The sequence below is a fragment of the Rhinoderma darwinii genome, unplaced genomic scaffold (assembly GCF_050947455.1).
Source record: "Rhinoderma darwinii isolate aRhiDar2 unplaced genomic scaffold, aRhiDar2.hap1 Scaffold_4215, whole genome shotgun sequence".
NCBI classification, from domain to species: domain Eukaryota; kingdom Metazoa; phylum Chordata; class Amphibia; order Anura; family Rhinodermatidae; genus Rhinoderma; species Rhinoderma darwinii.
The window spans coordinates 912-16,560 of record NW_027463766.1 but is presented as its reverse complement, the minus strand read 5'-3'; the positions used below and the strand labels follow the sequence as shown (position 1 = coordinate 16,560).

Here is a 15,649-nt window from a genome sequence, read left to right as displayed (position 1 = left end):
TGTTTATCTGCATGGCAGCAGGGCATTTGGGCGTTGCCAGGAAGGCGTTTTTATGTAGATTCCTCCTCTTTCAGCACTGCATTGTGGTGCAAGCAAAAGAAGCAAATCCTGTCTGGCTTCCTCTCCGGCCTTTATTCACCTCCCGTGTAGCTGTGAGTGTGTGAGCCTGCAGGGCCCCATGGAATTGCCTAGAAGTAGGCTGAATCGCTGCAAGGGCTGAACAGCAGTATCGGGCAGGCTCGGGCAACGCGCGGCCCGTTCGGGTTATCGCTTCTCGGCCTTTTGGCTAAGATCAAGTGTAGTATCTGTTCTTATCAGTTTAATATCTGATACGTCCCCTATCTGGGGACCATATATTAAATGGATTTTTAGAACAGGGAGATGGAAATAGAGCTTGCTCTGTCCACTCCACGCATTGACCTGGTATTGCAGTATTTCCAGGACCGGTGCACCCTTTCCTTATGTGTTGACTAAAAGCAGATTCCAAAAGTGTTTTTTGTCTTTGCTATTGTTTCTGTCTTTCTGAAGGGATCTCCCCTTTTAATCCCATTATTTCAACACCTGTTGGACAATGCATGAGTGATAATGAGCTCATTGATTAAATGCAATTAATGAATAGATTGCCACCTCTTGTTGTGTGTCGTCTGTGTTTCTGTGTTTCCGGCATTTCACATTGGAACACCTCATTCACCTTCCTTGTCTTCTCTCCGCCCTCCCTTTTAGGTAAGTTAAAGAGCTGCACCTGAGCCAGCCACTGATTGATTGATTGATTGATTGATTGATTGATTGATTGATTGATTGATTGATGCAGCACAACAGTCAAATAGTGGAGTGGAGTAGGGGAACAGCAAACAGCCAATAAAGCAGCCCGCCCGCTCGCCTGCCCGCCACAATGGACCTACCTGTGTACACTAGATGGATGTGATGGAATGTACTGTCGTCCCTACATTCAAGAAGAAGTAAGAATTGCAGTTGCAACAAAGCCTTGCTTGCCTACAAAGAGAGCAGCAATTTGGATTTGTTACTATGTTACCTAGAAGAATAACAAACTGTGCAATGATGGAGGTTGTAGGAGCAAGGAGAAGTTGTCTGTAAAGTTGGTGGATGCCTATTTTCCATTTTGCAGTCCCTTGTCTCCCTCTTGTGGCCTCCTGGAGGCAACTAGCTGTGCAAAAAAAAGACAGCCTGGCGGCCGGCTGTTGCAGTGTTGCCCTCTCAGGCAACACTGAGTGACTGACTGAGCCTCACCGTCTTATATAAAGTTCAGACGGAACTTTGCACGTGTCATAGTGGAGCCCTCAGGATTCCAGAGCCAGCTTTCTGACATCATAATGGGGCCTCAGAGATAAAAGCCTGGGCCCAGGCAGTGTTGGTCAGTGCTGCTCAGCAGGCAGCACTGGACTGGACTGGATTACAGCTGATACAAGGTGTGAAGGAACAAGGGGTGGCTGTGGGCATGCACTTGCTGCCGCTGCCAGTGTTTATCTGCATGGCAGCAGGGCATTTGGGCGTTGCCAGGAAGGCGTTTTTATGTAGATTCCTCCTCTTTCAGCACTGCATTGTGGTGCAAGCAAAAGAAGCAAATCCTGTCTGGCTTCCTCTCCGGCCTTTATTCACCTCCCGTGTAGCTGTGAGTGTGTGAGCCTGCAGGGCCCCATGGAATTGCCTAGAAGTAGGCTGAATCGCTGCAAGGGCTGAACAGCAGTATCGGGCAGGCTCGGGCAACGCGCGGCCCGTTCGGGTTATCGCTTCTCGGCCTTTTGGCTAAGATCAAGTGTAGTATCTGTTCTTATCAGTTTAATATCTGATACGTCCCCTATCTGGGGACCATATATTAAATGGATTTTTAGAACAGGGAGATGGAAATAGAGCTTGCTCTGTCCACTCCACGCATTGACCTGGTATTGCAGTATTTCCAGGACCGGTGCACCCTTTCCTTATGTGTTGACTAAAAGCAGATTCCAAAAGTGTTTTTTGTCTTTGCTATTGTTTCTGTCTTTCTGAAGGGATCTCCCCTTTTAATCCCATTATTTCAACACCTGTTGGACAATGCATGAGTGATAATGAGCTCATTGATTAAATGCAATTAATGAATAGATTGCCACCTCTTGTTGTGTGTCGTCTGTGTTTCTGTGTTTCCGGCATTTCACATTGGAACACCTCATTCACCTTCCTTGTCTTCTCTCCGCCCTCCCTTTTAGGTAAGTTAAAGAGCTGCACCTGAGCCAGCCACTGATTGATTGATTGATTGATTGATTGATTGATTGATTGATTGATTGATTGATTGATTGATTGATTGATGCAGCACAACAGTCAAATAGTGGAGTGGAGTAGGGGAACAGCAAACAGCCAATAAAGCAGCCCGCCCGCTCGCCTGCCCGCCACAATGGACCTACCTGTGTACACTAGATGGATGTGATGGAATGTACTGTCGTCCCTACATTTCAAGAAGAAGTAAGAATTGCAGTTGCAACAAAGCCTTGCTTGCCTACAAAGAGAGCAGCAATTTGGATTTGTTACTATGTTACCTAGAAGAATAACAAACTGTGCAAGGATGGAGGTTGTAGGAGCAAGGAGAAGTTGTCTGTAAAGTTGGTGGATGCCTATTTTCCATTTTGCAGTCCCTTGTCTCCCTCTTGTGGCCTCCTGGAGGCAACTAGCTGTGCAAAAAAAAGACAGCCTGGCGGCCGGCTGTTGCAGTGTTGCCCTCTCAGGCAACACTGAGTGACTGACTGAGCCTCACCGTCTTATATAAAGTTCAGACGGAACTTTGCACGTGTCATAGTGGAGCCCTCAGGATTCCAGAGCCAGCTTTCTGACATCATAATGGGGCCTCAGAGATAAAAGCCTGGGCCCAGGCAGTGTTGGTCAGTGCTGCTCAGCAGGCAGCACTGGACTGGACTGGATTACAGCTGATACAAGGTGTGAAGGAACAAGGGGTGGCTGTGGGCATGCACTTGCTGCCGCTGCCAGTGTTTATCTGCATGGCAGCAGGGCATTTGGGCGTTGCCAGGAAGGCGTTTTTATGTAGATTCCTCCTCTTTCAGCACTGCATTGTGGTGCAAGCAAAAGAAGCAAATCCTGTCTGGCTTCCTCTCCGGCCTTTATTCACCTCCCGTGTAGCTGTGAGTGTGTGAGCCTGCAGGGCCCCATGGAATTGCCTAGAAGTAGGCTGAATCGCTGCAAGGGCTGAACAGCAGTATCGGGCAGGCTCGGGCAACGCGCGGCCCGTTCGGGTTATCGCTTCTCGGCCTTTTGGCTAAGATCAAGTGTAGTATCTGTTCTTATCAGTTTAATATCTGATACGTCCCCTATCTGGGGACCATATATTAAATGGATTTTTAGAACAGGGAGATGGAAATAGAGCTTGCTCTGTCCACTCCACGCATTGACCTGGTATTGCAGTATTTCCAGGACCGGTGCACCCTTTCCTTATGTGTTGACTAAAAGCAGATTCCAAAAGTGTTTTTTGTCTTTGCTATTGTTTCTGTCTTTCTGAAGGGATCTCCCCTTTTAATCCCATTATTTCAACACCTGTTGGACAATGCATGAGTGATAATGAGCTCATTGATTAAATGCAATTAATGAATAGATTGCCACCTCTTGTTGTGTGTCGTCTGTGTTTCTGTGTTTCCGGCATTTCACATTGGAACACCTCATTCACCTTCCTTGTCTTCTCTCCGCCCTCCCTTTTAGGTAAGTTAAAGAGCTGCACCTGAGCCAGCCACTGATTGATTGATTGATTGATTGATTGATTGATTGATTGATGCAGCACAACAGTCAAATAGTGGAGTGGAGTAGGGGAACAGCAAACAGCCAATAAAGCAGCCCGCCCGCTCGCCTGCCCGCCACAATGGACCTACCTGTGTACACTAGATGGATGTGATGGAATGTACTGTCGTCCCTACATTTCAAGAAGAAGTAAGAATTGCAGTTGCAACAAAGCCTTGCTTGCCTACAAAGAGAGCAGCAATTTGGATTTGTTACTATGTTACCTAGAAGAATAACAAACTGTGCAAGGATGGAGGTTGTAGGAGCAAGGAGAAGTTGTCTGTAAAGTTGGTGGATGCCTATTTTCCATTTTGCAGTCCCTTGTCTCCCTCTTGTGGCCTCCTGGAGGCAACTAGCTGTGCAAAAAAAAGACAGCCTGGCGGCCGGCTGTTGCAGTGTTGCCCTCTCAGGCAACACTGAGTGACTGACTGAGCCTCACCGTCTTATATAAAGTTCAGACGGAACTTTGCACGTGTCATAGTGGAGCCCTCAGGATTCCAGAGCGAGCTTTCTGACATCATAATGGGGCCTCAGAGATAAAAGCCTGGGCCCAGGCAGTGTTGGTCAGTGCTGCTCAGCAGGCAGCACTGGACTGGACTGGATTACAGCTGATACAAGGTGTGAAGGAACAAGGGGTGGCTGTGGGCATGCACTTGCTGCCGCTGCCAGTGTTTATCTGCATGGCAGCAGGGCATTTGGGCGTTGCCAGGAAGGCGTTTTTATGTAGATTCCTCCTCTTTCAGCACTGCATTGTGGTGCAAGCAAAAGAAGCAAATCCTGTCTGGCTTCCTCTCCGGCCTTTATTCACCTCCCGTGTAGCTGTGAGTGTGTGAGCCTGCAGGGCCCCATGGAATTGCCTAGAAGTAGGCTGAATCGCTGCAAGGGCTGAACAGCAGTATCGGGCAGGCTCGGGCAACGCGCGGCCCGTTCGGGTTATCGCTTCTCGGCCTTTTGGCTAAGATCAAGTGTAGTATCTGTTCTTATCAGTTTAATATCTGATACGTCCCCTATCTGGGGACCATATATTAAATGGATTTTTAGAACAGGGAGATGGAAATAGAGCTTGCTCTGTCCACTCCACGCATTGACCTGGTATTGCAGTATTTCCAGGACCGGTGCACCCTTTCCTTATGTGTTGACTAAAAGCAGATTCCAAAAGTGTTTTTTGTCTTTGCTATTGTTTCTGTCTTTCTGAAGGGATCTCCCCTTTTAATCCCATTATTTCAACACCTGTTGGACAATGCATGAGTGATAATGAGCTCATTGATTAAATGCAATTAATGAATAGATTGCCACCTCTTGTTGTGTGTCGTCTGTGTTTCTGTGTTTCCGGCATTTCACATTGGAACACCTCATTCACCTTCCTTGTCTTCTCTCCGCCCTCCCTTTTAGGTAAGTTAAAGAGCTGCACCTGAGCCAGCCACTGATTGATTGATTGATTGATTGATTGATTGATTGATTGATTGATTGATTGATTGATTGATGCAGCACAACAGTCAAATAGTGGAGTGGAGTAGGGGAACAGCAAACAGCCAATAAAGCAGCCCGCCCGCTCGCCTGCCCGCCACAATGGACCTACCTGTGTACACTAGATGGATGTGATGGAATGTACTGTCGTCCCTACATTTCAAGAAGAAGTAAGAATTGCAGTTGCAACAAAGCCTTGCTTGCCTACAAAGAGAGCAGCAATTTGGATTTGTTACTATGTTACCTAGAAGAATAACAAACTGTGCAAGGATGGAGGTTGTAGGAGCAAGGAGAAGTTGTCTGTAAAGTTGGTGGATGCCTATTTTCCATTTTGCAGTCCCTTGTCTCCCTCTTGTGGCCTCCTGGAGGCAACTAGCTGTGCAAAAAAAAGACAGCCTGGCGGCCGGCTGTTGCAGTGTTGCCCTCTCAGGCAACACTGAGTGACTGACTGAGCCTCACCGTCTTATATAAAGTTCAGACGGAACTTTGCACGTGTCATAGTGGAGCCCTCAGGATTCCAGAGCCAGCTTTCTGACATCATAATGGGGCCTCAGAGATAAAAGCCTGGGCCCAGGCAGTGTTGGTCAGTGCTGCTCAGCAGGCAGCACTGGACTGGACTGGATTACAGCTGATACAAGGTGTGAAGGAACAAGGGGTGGCTGTGGGCATGCACTTGCTGCCGCTGCCAGTGTTTATCTGCATGGCAGCAGGGCATTTGGGCGTTGCCAGGAAGGCGTTTTTATGTAGATTCCTCCTCTTTCAGCACTGCATTGTGGTGCAAGCAAAAGAAGCAAATCCTGTCTGGCTTCCTCTCCGGCCTTTATTCACCTCCCGTGTAGCTGTGAGTGTGTGAGCCTGCAGGGCCCCATGGAATTGCCTAGAAGTAGGCTGAATCGCTGCAAGGGCTGAACAGCAGTATCGGGCAGGCTCGGGCAACGCGCGGCCCGTTCGGGTTATCGCTTCTCGGCCTTTTGGCTAAGATCAAGTGTAGTATCTGTTCTTATCAGTTTAATATCTGATACGTCCCCTATCTGGGGACCATATATTAAATGGATTTTTAGAACAGGGAGATGGAAATAGAGCTTGCTCTGTCCACTCCACGCATTGACCTGGTATTGCAGTATTTCCAGGACCGGTGCACCCTTTCCTTATGTGTTGACTAAAAGCAGATTCCAAAAGTGTTTTTTGTCTTTGCTATTGTTTCTGTCTTTCTGAAGGGATCTCCCCTTTTAATCCCATTATTTCAACACCTGTTGGACAATGCATGAGTGATAATGAGCTCATTGATTAAATGCAATTAATGAATAGATTGCCACCTCTTGTTGTGTGTCGTCTGTGTTTCTGTGTTTCCGGCATTTCACATTGGAACACCTCATTCACCTTCCTTGTCTTCTCTCCGCCCTCCCTTTTAGGTAAGTTAAAGAGCTGCACCTGAGCCAGCCACTGATTGATTGATTGATTGATTGATTGATTGATTGATTGATTGATTGATTGATTGATTGATTGATGCAGCACAACAGTCAAATAGTGGAGTGGAGTAGGGGAACAGCAAACAGCCAATAAAGCAGCCCGCCCGCTCGCCTGCCCGCCACAATGGACCTACCTGTGTACACTAGATGGATGTGATGGAATGTACTGTCGTCCCTACATTTCAAGAAGAAGTAAGAATTGCAGTTGCAACAAAGCCTTGCTTGCCTACAAAGAGAGCAGCAATTTGGATTTGTTACTATGTTACCTAGAAGAATAACAAACTGTGCAAGGATGGAGGTTGTAGGAGCAAGGAGAAGTTGTCTGTAAAGTTGGTGGATGCCTATTTTCCATTTTGCAGTCCCTTGTCTCCCTCTTGTGGCCTCCTGGAGGCAACTAGCTGTGCAAAAAAAAGACAGCCTGGCGGCCGGCTGTTGCAGTGTTGCCCTCTCAGGCAACACTGAGTGACTGACTGAGCCTCACCGTCTTATATAAAGTTCAGACGGAACTTTGCACGTGTCATAGTGGAGCCCTCAGGATTCCAGAGCCAGCTTTCTGACATCATAATGGGGCCTCAGAGATAAAAGCCTGGGCCCAGGCAGTGTTGGTCAGTGCTGCTCAGCAGGCAGCACTGGACTGGACTGGATTACAGCTGATACAAGGTGTGAAGGAACAAGGGGTGGCTGTGGGCATGCACTTGCTGCCGCTGCCAGTGTTTATCTGCATGGCAGCAGGGCATTTGGGCGTTGCCAGGAAGGCGTTTTTATGTAGATTCCTCCTCTTTCAGCACTGCATTGTGGTGCAAGCAAAAGAAGCAAATCCTGTCTGGCTTCCTCTCCGGCCTTTATTCACCTCCCGTGTAGCTGTGAGTGTGTGAGCCTGCAGGGCCCCATGGAATTGCCTAGAAGTAGGCTGAATCGCTGCAAGGGCTGAACAGCAGTATCGGGCAGGCTCGGGCAACGCGCGGCCCGTTCGGGTTATCGCTTCTCGGCCTTTTGGCTAAGATCAAGTGTAGTATCTGTTCTTATCAGTTTAATATCTGATACGTCCCCTATCTGGGGACCATATATTAAATGGATTTTTAGAACAGGGAGATGGAAATAGAGCTTGCTCTGTCCACTCCACGCATTGACCTGGTATTGCAGTATTTCCAGGACCGGTGCACCCTTTCCTTATGTGTTGACTAAAAGCAGATTCCAAAAGTGTTTTTTGTCTTTGCTATTGTTTCTGTCTTTCTGAAGGGATCTCCCCTTTTAATCCCATTATTTCAACACCTGTTGGACAATGCATGAGTGATAATGAGCTCATTGATTAAATGCAATTAATGAATAGATTGCCACCTCTTGTTGTGTGTCGTCTGTGTTTCTGTGTTTCCGGCATTTCACATTGGAACACCTCATTCACCTTCCTTGTCTTCTCTCCGCCCTCCCTTTTAGGTAAGTTAAAGAGCTGCACCTGAGCCAGCCACTGATTGATTGATTGATTGATTGATTGATTGATTGATTGATTGATTGATGCAGCACAACAGTCAAATAGTGGAGTGGAGTAGGGGAACAGCAAACAGCCAATAAAGCAGCCCGCCCGCTCGCCTGCCCGCCACAATGGACCTACCTGTGTACACTAGATGGATGTGATGGAATGTACTGTCGTCCCTACATTTCAAGAAGAAGTAAGAATTGCAGTTGCAACAAAGCCTTGCTTGCCTACAAAGAGAGCAGCAATTTGGATTTGTTACTATGTTACCTAGAAGAATAACAAACTGTGCAAGGATGGAGGTTGTAGGAGCAAGGAGAAGTTGTCTGTAAAGTTGGTGGATGCCTATTTTCCATTTTGCAGTCCCTTGTCTCCCTCTTGTGGCCTCCTGGAGGCAACTAGCTGTGCAAAAAAAAGACAGCCTGGCGGCCGGCTGTTGCAGTGTTGCCCTCTCAGGCAACACTGAGTGACTGACTGAGCCTCACCGTCTTATATAAAGTTCAGACGGAACTTTGCACGTGTCATAGTGGAGCCCTCAGGATTCCAGAGCCAGCTTTCTGACATCATAATGGGGCCTCAGAGATAAAAGCCTGGGCCCAGGCAGTGTTGGTCAGTGCTGCTCAGCAGGCAGCACTGGACTGGACTGGATTACAGCTGATACAAGGTGTGAAGGAACAAGGGGTGGCTGTGGGCATGCACTTGCTGCCGCTGCCAGTGTTTATCTGCATGGCAGCAGGGCATTTGGGCGTTGCCAGGAAGGCGTTTTTATGTAGATTCCTCCTCTTTCAGCACTGCATTGTGGTGCAAGCAAAAGAAGCAAATCCTGTCTGGCTTCCTCTCCGGCCTTTATTCACCTCCCGTGTAGCTGTGAGTGTGTGAGCCTGCAGGGCCCCATGGAATTGCCTAGAAGTAGGCTGAATCGCTGCAAGGGCTGAACAGCAGTATCGGGCAGGCTCGGGCAACGCGCGGCCCGTTCGGGTTATCGCTTCTCGGCCTTTTGGCTAAGATCAAGTGTAGTATCTGTTCTTATCAGTTTAATATCTGATACGTCCCCTATCTGGGGACCATATATTAAATGGATTTTTAGAACAGGGAGATGGAAATAGAGCTTGCTCTGTCCACTCCACGCATTGACCTGGTATTGCAGTATTTCCAGGACCGGTGCACCCTTTCCTTATGTGTTGACTAAAAGCAGATTCCAAAAGTGTTTTTTGTCTTTGCTATTGTTTCTGTCTTTCTGAAGGGATCTCCCCTTTTAATCCCATTATTTCAACACCTGTTGGACAATGCATGAGTGATAATGAGCTCATTGATTAAATGCAATTAATGAATAGATTGCCACCTCTTGTTGTGTGTCGTCTGTGTTTCTGTGTTTCCGGCATTTCACATTGGAACACCTCATTCACCTTCCTTGTCTTCTCTCCGCCCTCCCTTTTAGGTAAGTTAAAGAGCTGCACCTGAGCCAGCCACTGATTGATTGATTGATTGATTGATTGATTGATTGATTGATTGATTGATGCAGCACAACAGTCAAATAGTGGAGTGGAGTAGGGGAACAGCAAACAGCCAATAAAGCAGCCCGCCCGCTCGCCTGCCCGCCACAATGGACCTACCTGTGTACACTAGATGGATGTGATGGAATGTACTGTCGTCCCTACATTTCAAGAAGAAGTAAGAATTGCAGTTGCAACAAAGCCTTGCTTGCCTACAAAGAGAGCAGCAATTTGGATTTGTTACTATGTTACCTAGAAGAATAACAAACTGTGCAAGGATGGAGGTTGTAGGAGCAAGGAGAAGTTGTCTGTAAAGTTGGTGGATGCCTATTTTCCATTTTGCAGTCCCTTGTCTCCCTCTTGTGGCCTCCTGGAGGCAACTAGCTGTGCAAAAAAAAAGACAGCCTGGCGGCCGGCTGTTGCAGTGTTGCCCTCTCAGGCAACACTGAGTGACTGACTGAGCCTCACCGTCTTATATAAAGTTCAGACGGAACTTTGCACGTGTCATAGTGGAGCCCTCAGGATTCCAGAGCCAGCTTTCTGACATCATAATGGGGCCTCAGAGATAAAAGCCTGGGCCCAGGCAGTGTTGGTCAGTGCTGCTCAGCAGGCAGCACTGGACTGGACTGGATTACAGCTGATACAAGGTGTGAAGGAACAAGGGGTGGCTGTGGGCATGCACTTGCTGCCGCTGCCAGTGTTTATCTGCATGGCAGCAGGGCATTTGGGCGTTGCCAGGAAGGCGTTTTTATGTAGATTCCTCCTCTTTCAGCACTGCATTGTGGTGCAAGCAAAAGAAGCAAATCCTGTCTGGCTTCCTCTCCGGCCTTTATTCACCTCCCGTGTAGCTGTGAGTGTGTGAGCCTGCAGGGCCCCATGGAATTGCCTAGAAGTAGGCTGAATCGCTGCAAGGGCTGAACAGCAGTATCGGGCAGGCTCGGGCAACGCGCGGCCCGTTCGGGTTATCGCTTCTCGGCCTTTTGGCTAAGATCAAGTGTAGTATCTGTTCTTATCAGTTTAATATCTGATACGTCCCCTATCTGGGGACCATATATTAAATGGATTTTTAGAACAGGGAGATGGAAATAGAGCTTGCTCTGTCCACTCCACGCATTGACCTGGTATTGCAGTATTTCCAGGACCGGTGCACCCTTTCCTTATGTGTTGACTAAAAGCAGATTCCAAAAGTGTTTTTTGTCTTTGCTATTGTTTCTGTCTTTCTGAAGGGATCTCCCCTTTTAATCCCATTATTTCAACACCTGTTGGACAATGCATGAGTGATAATGAGCTCATTGATTAAATGCAATTAATGAATAGATTGCCACCTCTTGTTGTGTGTCGTCTGTGTTTCTGTGTTTCCGGCATTTCACATTGGAACACCTCATTCACCTTCCTTGTCTTCTCTCCGCCCTCCCTTTTAGGTAAGTTAAAGAGCTGCACCTGAGCCAGCCACTGATTGATTGATTGATTGATTGATTGATTGATTGATTGATTGATTGATTGATGCAGCACAACAGTCAAATAGTGGAGTGGAGTAGGGGAACAGCAAACAGCCAATAAAGCAGCCCGCCCGCTCGCCTGCCCGCCACAATGGACCTACCTGTGTACACTAGATGGATGTGATGGAATGTACTGTCGTCCCTACATTTCAAGAAGAAGTAAGAATTGCAGTTGCAACAAAGCCTTGCTTGCCTACAAAGAGAGCAGCAATTTGGATTTGTTACTATGTTACCTAGAAGAATAACAAACTGTGCAAGGATGGAGGTTGTAGGAGCAAGGAGAAGTTGTCTGTAAAGTTGGTGGATGCCTATTTTCCATTTTGCAGTCCCTTGTCTCCCTCTTGTGGCCTCCTGGAGGCAACTAGCTGTGCAAAAAAAAGACAGCCTGGCGGCCGGCTGTTGCAGTGTTGCCCTCTCAGGCAACACTGAGTGACTGACTGAGCCTCACCGTCTTATATAAAGTTCAGACGGAACTTTGCACGTGTCATAGTGGAGCCCTCAGGATTCCAGAGCCAGCTTTCTGACATCATAATGGGGCCTCAGAGATAAAAGCCTGGGCCCAGGCAGTGTTGGTCAGTGCTGCTCAGCAGGCAGCACTGGACTGGACTGGATTACAGCTGATACAAGGTGTGAAGGAACAAGGGGTGGCTGTGGGCATGCACTTGCTGCCGCTGCCAGTGTTTATCTGCATGGCAGCAGGGCATTTGGGCGTTGCCAGGAAGGCGTTTTTATGTACATTCCTCCTCTTTCAGCACTGCATTGTGGTGCAAGCAAAAGAAGCAAATCCTGTCTGGCTTCCTCTCCGGCCTTTATTCACCTCCCGTGTAGCTGTGAGTGTGTGAGCCTGCAGGGCCCCATGGAATTGCCTAGAAGTAGGCTGAATCGCTGCAAGGGCTGAACAGCAGTATCGGGCAGGCTCGGGCAACGCGCGGCCCGTTCGGGTTATCGCTTCTCGGCCTTTTGGCTAAGATCAAGTGTAGTATCTGTTCTTATCAGTTTAATATCTGATACGTCCCCTATCTGGGGACCATATATTAAATGGATTTTTAGAACAGGGAGATGGAAATAGAGCTTGCTCTGTCCACTCCACGCATTGACCTGGTATTGCAGTATTTCCAGGACCGGTGCACCCTTTCCTTATGTGTTGACTAAAAGCAGATTCCAAAAGTGTTTTTTGTCTTTGCTATTGTTTCTGTCTTTCTGAAGGGATCTCCCCTTTTAATCCCATTATTTCAACACCTGTTGGACAATGCATGAGTGATAATGAGCTCATTGATTAAATGCAATTAATGAATAGATTGCCACCTCTTGTTGTGTGTCGTCTGTGTTTCTGTGTTTCCGGCATTTCACATTGGAACACCTCATTCACCTTCCTTGTCTTCTCTCCGCCCTCCCTTTTAGGTAAGTTAAAGAGCTGCACCTGAGCCAGCCACTGATTGATTGATTGATTGATTGATTGATTGATTGATTGATTGATTGATTGATGCAGCACAACAGTCAAATAGTGGAGTGGAGTAGGGGAACAGCAAACAGCCAATAAAGCAGCCCGCCCGCTCGCCTGCCCGCCACAATGGACCTACCTGTGTACACTAGATGGATGTGATGGAATGTACTGTCGTCCCTACATTTCAAGAAGAAGTAAGAATTGCAGTTGCAACAAAGCCTTGCTTGCCTACAAAGAGAGCAGCAATTTGGATTTGTTACTATGTTACCTAGAAGAATAACAAACTGTGCAAGGATGGAGGTTGTAGGAGCAAGGAGAAGTTGTCTGTAAAGTTGGTGGATGCCTATTTTCCATTTTGCAGTCCCTTGTCTCCCTCTTGTGGCCTCCTGGAGGCAACTAGCTGTGCAAAAAAAAGACAGCCTGGCGGCCGGCTGTTGCAGTGTTGCCCTCTCAGGCAACACTGAGTGACTGACTGAGCCTCACCGTCTTATATAAAGTTCAGACGGAACTTTGCACGTGTCATAGTGGAGCCCTCAGGATTCCAGAGCCAGCTTTCTGACATCATAATGGGGCCTCAGAGATAAAAGCCTGGGCCCAGGCAGTGTTGGTCAGTGCTGCTCAGCAGGCAGCACTGGACTGGACTGGATTACAGCTGATACAAGGTGTGAAGGAACAAGGGGTGGCTGTGGGCATGCACTTGCTGCCGCTGCCAGTGTTTATCTGCATGGCAGCAGGGCATTTGGGCGTTGCCAGGAAGGCGTTTTTATGTAGATTCCTCCTCTTTCAGCACTGCATTGTGGTGCAAGCAAAAGAAGCAAATCCTGTCTGGCTTCCTCTCCGGCCTTTATTCACCTCCCGTGTAGCTGTGAGTGTGTGAGCCTGCAGGGCCCCATGGAATTGCCTAGAAGTAGGCTGAATCGCTGCAAGGGCTGAACAGCAGTATCGGGCAGGCTCGGGCAACGCGCGGCCCGTTCGGGTTATCGCTTCTCGGCCTTTTGGCTAAGATCAAGTGTAGTATCTGTTCTTATCAGTTTAATATCTGATACGTCCCCTATCTGGGGACCATATATTAAATGGATTTTTAGAACAGGGAGATGGAAATAGAGCTTGCTCTGTCCACTCCACGCATTGACCTGGTATTGCAGTATTTCCAGGACCGGTGCACCCTTTCCTTATGTGTTGACTAAAAGCAGATTCCAAAAGTGTTTTTTGTCTTTGCTATTGTTTCTGTCTTTCTGAAGGGATCTCCCCTTTTAATCCCATTATTTCAACACCTGTTGGACAATGCATGAGTGATAATGAGCTCATTGATTAAATGCAATTAATGAATAGATTGCCACCTCTTGTTGTGTGTCGTCTGTGTTTCTGTGTTTCCGGCATTTCACATTGGAACACCTCATTCACCTTCCTTGTCTTCTCTCCGCCCTCCCTTTTAGGTAAGTTAAAGAGCTGCACCTGAGCCAGCCACTGATTGATTGATTGATTGATTGATTGATTGATTGATTGATTGATTGATTGATTGATTGATGCAGCACAACAGTCAAATAGTGGAGTGGAGTAGGGGAACAGCAAACAGCCAATAAAGCAGCCCGCCCGCTCGCCTGCCCGCCACAATGGACCTACCTGTGTACACTAGATGGATGTGATGGAATGTACTGTCGTCCCTACATTTCAAGAAGAAGTAAGAATTGCAGTTGCAACAAAGCCTTGCTTGCCTACAAAGAGAGCAGCAATTTGGATTTGTTACTATGTTACCTAGAAGAATAACAAACTGTGCAAGGATGGAGGTTGTAGGAGCAAGGAGAAGTTGTCTGTAAAGTTGGTGGATGCCTATTTTCCATTTTGCAGTCCCTTGTCTCCCTCTTGTGGCCTCCTGGAGGCAACTAGCTGTGCAAAAAAAAGACAGCCTGGCGGCCGGCTGTTGCAGTGTTGCCCTCTCAGGCAACACTGAGTGACTGACTGAGCCTCACCGTCTTATATAAAGTTCAGACGGAACTTTGCACGTGTCATAGTGGAGCCCTCAGGATTCCAGAGCCAGCTTTCTGACATCATAATGGGGCCTCAGAGATAAAAGCCTGGGCCCAGGCAGTGTTGGTCAGTGCTGCTCAGCAGGCAGCACTGGACTGGACTGGATTACAGCTGATACAAGGTGTGAAGGAACAAGGGGTGGCTGTGGGCATGCACTTGCTGCCGCTGCCAGTGTTTATCTGCATGGCAGCAGGGCATTTGGGCGTTGCCAGGAAGGCGTTTTTATGTAGATTCCTCCTCTTTCAGCACTGCATTGTGGTGCAAGCAAAAGAAGCAAATCCTGTCTGGCTTCCTCTCCGGCCTTTATTCACCTCCCGTGTAGCTGTGAGTGTGTGAGCCTGCAGGGCCCCATGGAATTGCCTAGAAGTAGGCTGAATCGCTGCAAGGGCTGAACAGCAGTATCGGGCAGGCTCGGGCAACGCGCGGCCCGTTCGGGTTATCGCTTCTCGGCCTTTTGGCTAAGATCAAGTGTAGTATCTGTTCTTATCAGTTTAATATCTGATACGTCCCCTATCTGGGGACCATATATTAAATGGATTTTTAGAACAGGGAGATGGAAATAGAGCTTGCTCTGTCCACTCCACGCATTGACCTGGTATTGCAGTATTTCCAGGACCGGTGCACCCTTTCCTTATGTGTTGACTAAAAGCAGATTCCAAAAGTGTTTTTTGTCTTTGCTATTGTTTCTGTCTTTCTGAAGGGATCTCCCCTTTTAATCCCATTATTTCAACACCTGTTGGACAATGCATGAGTGATAATGAGCTCATTGATTAAATGCAATTAATGAATAGATTGCCACCTCTTGTTGTGTGTCGTCTGTGTTTCTGTGTTTCCGGCATTTCACATTGGAACACCTCATTCACCTTCCTTGTCTTCTCTCCGCCCTCCCTTTTAGGTAAGTTAAAGAGCTGCACCTGAGCCAGCCACTGATTGATTGATTGATTGATTGATTGATTGATTGATTGATGCAGCACAACAGTCAAATAGTGGAGTGGAGTAGGGGAACA

The 15,649-nt window shown here is 47.7% G+C and overlaps 11 non-coding genes across 11 annotated transcripts; all 11 read left to right on the top strand.

The window, feature by feature from the left end:
* Positions 1–266: 266 nt before the first annotated feature.
* LOC142710041 (U2 spliceosomal RNA) lies at positions 267–457 on the top strand. The gene has a single exon (XR_012869154.1). It is a non-coding gene; the product is annotated as a U2 spliceosomal RNA (small nuclear RNA).
* A 1,287-nt stretch (positions 458–1,744) lies between these two features.
* On the top strand, positions 1,745–1,935 carry LOC142710040 (U2 spliceosomal RNA). Its single transcript, XR_012869153.1, has one exon. It is a non-coding gene; the product is annotated as a U2 spliceosomal RNA (small nuclear RNA).
* Positions 1,936–3,239: 1,304 nt separating this feature from the next.
* On the top strand, positions 3,240–3,430 carry LOC142710039 (U2 spliceosomal RNA). Its single transcript, XR_012869152.1, has one exon. It is a non-coding gene; the product is annotated as a U2 spliceosomal RNA (small nuclear RNA).
* Positions 3,431–4,706: 1,276 nt separating this feature from the next.
* Positions 4,707–4,897, top strand: LOC142710037 (U2 spliceosomal RNA). Its single transcript, XR_012869151.1, has one exon. It is a non-coding gene; the product is annotated as a U2 spliceosomal RNA (small nuclear RNA).
* A 1,296-nt stretch (positions 4,898–6,193) lies between these two features.
* LOC142710036 (U2 spliceosomal RNA) lies at positions 6,194–6,384 on the top strand. Its single transcript, XR_012869150.1, has one exon. It is a non-coding gene; the product is annotated as a U2 spliceosomal RNA (small nuclear RNA).
* A 1,300-nt stretch (positions 6,385–7,684) lies between these two features.
* LOC142710035 (U2 spliceosomal RNA) lies at positions 7,685–7,875 on the top strand. The gene has a single exon (XR_012869149.1). It is a non-coding gene; the product is annotated as a U2 spliceosomal RNA (small nuclear RNA).
* Positions 7,876–9,159: 1,284 nt separating this feature from the next.
* Positions 9,160–9,350, top strand: LOC142710083 (U2 spliceosomal RNA). The gene has a single exon (XR_012869192.1). It is a non-coding gene; the product is annotated as a U2 spliceosomal RNA (small nuclear RNA).
* A 1,285-nt stretch (positions 9,351–10,635) lies between these two features.
* On the top strand, positions 10,636–10,826 carry LOC142710070 (U2 spliceosomal RNA). Its single transcript, XR_012869181.1, has one exon. It is a non-coding gene; the product is annotated as a U2 spliceosomal RNA (small nuclear RNA).
* A 1,288-nt stretch (positions 10,827–12,114) lies between these two features.
* On the top strand, positions 12,115–12,305 carry LOC142710058 (U2 spliceosomal RNA). The gene has a single exon (XR_012869170.1). It is a non-coding gene; the product is annotated as a U2 spliceosomal RNA (small nuclear RNA).
* A 1,288-nt stretch (positions 12,306–13,593) lies between these two features.
* Positions 13,594–13,784, top strand: LOC142710046 (U2 spliceosomal RNA). The gene has a single exon (XR_012869159.1). It is a non-coding gene; the product is annotated as a U2 spliceosomal RNA (small nuclear RNA).
* A 1,296-nt stretch (positions 13,785–15,080) lies between these two features.
* Positions 15,081–15,271, top strand: LOC142710034 (U2 spliceosomal RNA). The gene has a single exon (XR_012869148.1). It is a non-coding gene; the product is annotated as a U2 spliceosomal RNA (small nuclear RNA).
* Positions 15,272–15,649: the final 378 nt, after the last annotated feature.